Here is a 3,373-nt window from a genome sequence, read left to right on the forward strand (position 1 = left end):
AAAGAGTTCTCCGCTCTCGAACTTAAGTCGAATAAATCTTGACATATGACAGGCGATGGGGTTTGATGAGTTGTCCATGACCTCCGTCCTGTAGGGATCCACGATAGTAGGACTGTATCACATGATAACTGCACCTAGAGGTTCATCATTCTATTCTGCTGGGTAGCCACTACATGCTGCTAGGTGTCACTGGTGGATGGTGGGACTCATAGGGATTATCTCGATGATCGATAAACCCTCATGAGTAGAGTTGGAATCATTCCAACCCATTGAAAGGAGTTTTCAATGGTATTGTGATAGAGATCACATTATATCTCACTACCAGTCAGAATAGAACCTATGGGTTCACACACATTAGAAGCACTGACCGATCCGATGGTTGAATCGTGATTAGGAATCACAAGTAATCAATTCGATTGATAAACAGTTGAAGAAGGAACAAAGAAAATTAATTAATTGGACTTAAATATGATTCCTACTTGGAATAGGATTCCTAGAGTCCTAATTGGATTAGAACTGAAAATTCTATTTGGAGTAGGACTAGAATTCTTACTTGGAATAGGATTCCTAGAGTCCTAATTGGATTAGGACTGGAAATCCTATTTGGAGTAGGACTAGGATTCCTACTTAGAGTAGGATTCCTAGAGTCCTAATTGGATTAGGACTGGGAATCCTATCAGAGTCCTAATTGGATTAGGACCAAAATTAAATAAGTCCTAATTGGATTAGAATTTCTTAAGTCCTAATTAATTATTAATCTAATGAATCAACAAGGCTCCTAATTGGATTAGGATTGAAGGGTTCAATTGAGTCATGGTTCATTAAGTTCTAATTGGATTAGGACTTACCTAGATTAAACCCAAATTGGTTCACCCTTGGTCCAAGCCTAATTAGATTAGGACCTAACCATGAGTGACCTTCCTAATCCTCCTTAAAGGAGGATTAGGTTAACCATGAAGGAGGGGCACACGCCCCTCCTCCTTTTCCTGGCTTGGTGCGGCAAAGAAGAGGGGCCGGCGCCCCTCTTGGAAGTTTATCAAGGAGATCCTACAAAGTAGGAGCTCCACATGCTATTTAAGAGGAGGCATGGGGGCTGACCTAGGGCATCATTGAAGCCCTCTCCCTCTCCAATTCGTGGCCCTCTCTCCTCCCCTTTCCTTGGTTCAGCCGCAAGCAAGGAAGAAAAAGAAAGGTGGCCTCTTCATCCTCCCTTCCTCCTTCCAACGCCAGGAAAAGAAAGAAGGCTGCAGGGGTTTTGTTCCTTTACTATTCTTCATCCTTCTTCTTCCTCCTCTCAAGCACATTCAAGAGTTGAAAGAAAGAGAGGAGATCAGCCATTAAAAGTTGTCTCTGCAAGGGAGCTAGCACCCCGAGGAGACAAAGAAGCTTGATCGGTTCTTGCTTCGTGTGGATACCCGTAGAGGCCAGGCACTTGAACGGCTTCAAGCGAACCTTCATCCAAAACCACGATCATCAGTTTGCGGTGATCATCTACCCGCACAAGGTAAAGATCTGATCTTCTAATGTTTTAAAAAGTTTTTAATCCTTATCTATCTACAAACGGTTTTCGAACGACATTCATGCGATGAATGGTTGATCCCGCGCATGCCTCTTCCGCTGCATCTGAAATTTTTTTAATTTTCTACGGCATGGGTGGGTTCCCAACATGAATATCATCCTGAGTACTAAGGTTGTAAAGGCCCTCGTGTCCAATGCTAGTAGGCTTAGGCAAAGGTTTATTCACTCTATCTCCTGTATCCCATAATTGTGTAGTCTCTGCGAGAGAATCTAAATAGTCCCGTGCCTCATCGGGTTGCTTTTCCAAAAATAGACCATTGCACATAGTCTCTATAAATTGTTTTAACTGTGGAGACAATCCTTCGTAAAAGAAACTAATGGTTCTCCATGTTTCAAACCCATGATGAGGACAAGAAAGAAGCAACTCTTTAAATCTCTTCCAGCATTCATAAAATGTTTCATGGTCTTTTTGTTGGAAATTACTAATGTGCCTTTTCAAAAAGTTAGTCCTTTGTGCGGAAAAGAATTTTTTCAAGAATTCTCTTTGTATATCATGCCATGTTCCTAGCGATCTAGGTCTCAAGGAGTTCAGCCATGTTTTGGCTTTGTCCTTTAAGAAAAAAGGAAACAAGGTCAATTTAAGGACGTCTTCCGATACATTTGGCACTCTAAATGTGATGCTAATTTCCTCAAAATCCTTAAGGTGAAGAAAAGGGTTCTCGGATTCCATCCCATGATACTTGGGCAGCAATTGAATTACTCCTAGTTTGATTTTAAAGTGTCCAATGTTTTCAGGAATAATCATGCATGAAGGTTGACTAGTCCTAGTAGGGTGTAAGTATTGTCGAAGTGTCATAACTGGGGGTCTACCTTCATCACCATGGTGACTTCCTACATCGTCATCAGCCATCTCACCAGATCTGAGATTTTGCGAAAGAGTTTCAGTAATATGATCTAAAGAATTGTCAAAAGTTTTTTGATTCAAACGCCCAGTGTTGTCCCTATTCCAACCTAGCATACAAAATTTAATTTTAATTAATTTTTTTATATTTTTATATTTTTTTATTTTAATGATCACCCTTGATCTTTTCTTAAAGTTTTTATCAATGTTCAATTAGCAACAAGGGTTAATGAGTTATGATAGCAATAAAATTCTGATTCTTAAAAAAAAATTTAAATACAAAAAATTTAAAACAAACAGCAGCAAGGTTTCATATTAATTTAATGATCCTAAAACTCTCAAAATATCAATCAGACTGTTCAGATGAAAGAAACATATGTCCTACACCTTCCGACCATATTTGAGTCCAATCAGATGGTGAATTACTTTGATATCAGAGTTTGATGCAGACTATGCAGGGAAAAAAAACAGCAATAAAGATTCATTTTTTTTTTGAAAGAAAAAGATTAACCACTAAAGTACTAATTAAATCTAAAATTATACTAATAAATCAGCCGTTCCCCGGCAACGGCACCAAAAACTTGATGCAACGCAAAACTGTTCTCCCAAGTGCAGGAGAATCGTACAAGTAGTAAAATATCGAAAATTCGAGGTCGAATCCTTAGGGAACGAAATATATATGAAATTTTTTTAATATAATTTTAGATTAATTAATTCAATAAATTTGTGGATTAAGATGATGTTTTGCAAATAGAAAATAAATCAGTAAATAGAGAATCGAAGTTTGGATAGATTAAGATGGTGTAGGGATCTGGAATCCCCTTCGATGATATTATTTTCAACAATTAAATTCTACGATTCTTGATTAAGGATCAATCAGATAGAATAGTTCTAATCATGGAGTATATAATTTGAAAACATGAATTCAAGATCTAAGTATTTATCGTGCCGATT

At 38.0% G+C, this 3,373-nt stretch overlaps 1 pseudogene; it reads left to right on the plus strand.

The window, feature by feature from the left end:
- The first annotated feature begins 1,913 nt into the window (after positions 1–1,913).
- LOC120106799 lies at positions 1,914–2,011 on the plus strand (annotated as a pseudogene).
- The last annotated feature ends 1,362 nt before the right edge of the window (positions 2,012–3,373 follow it).

Source organism: Phoenix dactylifera, unplaced genomic scaffold, assembly GCF_009389715.1.
Source record: "Phoenix dactylifera cultivar Barhee BC4 unplaced genomic scaffold, palm_55x_up_171113_PBpolish2nd_filt_p 000637F, whole genome shotgun sequence".
NCBI classification, from domain to species: domain Eukaryota; kingdom Viridiplantae; phylum Streptophyta; class Magnoliopsida; order Arecales; family Arecaceae; genus Phoenix; species Phoenix dactylifera.